General features: G+C 42.1%; 1 protein-coding gene across 1 annotated transcript in view; it reads right to left on the bottom strand.

The window, feature by feature from the left end:
- GK (glycerol kinase) overlaps nt 1–514 on the bottom strand; it is a 75,769-nt gene that overhangs the window by 38,646 nt on the left and 36,609 nt on the right. The gene's annotated exons all lie outside the window — the stretch shown is intronic.

The following is a 514-nucleotide window of genomic DNA, read 5'->3' as shown; positions in this document are numbered from 1 at the left end:
GCAACTATCGGGCCCCTAATTATCCCCTAATCCTTGGTCTCCCTGTTTCTCACCTAACTACAGAAAATTCAAACCAATCCATTTAATACTTTAATGCACGCAGTAAGTTAAGACTCTTAACTCATGGTTTTCCAGCTTTCCTAGAAAAAAAAAATCAATGCTCAAAAATAATGAAAGGNAGAACCAAGGATCATCCCACAAAGCCAACAGTGAGGTAGTCCATAATATTTCATTGTTGTGACTTGGGTAGGAAGTATAAAGGTTGCCTAAAATGGCAGTGAAGAGGAAAACATGCATCCCTTGAAGGAAAGTAACTGGAAGTGGGGGTGAGGGATGGGCAGGGTGACAAAGAGGAAAAGCATAGGAAATGGGTAAGGGCATATTCGGGACTATGTTATTCGGGTGGGTGAGGGGAGGAAATGGTGTTTGTTCAACTGCCACAATTAATGGGATCTGAATGCTAGTTTCAGAACCAAGAACCACTGCCCTAAGAGTCCCACTGACAAAGCAATAT

The sequence above is a fragment of the Crocuta crocuta genome, unplaced genomic scaffold (assembly GCF_008692635.1).
Source record: "Crocuta crocuta isolate KB4526 unplaced genomic scaffold, BGI_CrCroc_1.0 scaffold630, whole genome shotgun sequence".
NCBI lineage: Eukaryota > Metazoa > Chordata > Mammalia > Carnivora > Hyaenidae > Crocuta > Crocuta crocuta.
This window is presented reverse-complemented; position numbering and strand designations above follow the sequence as displayed.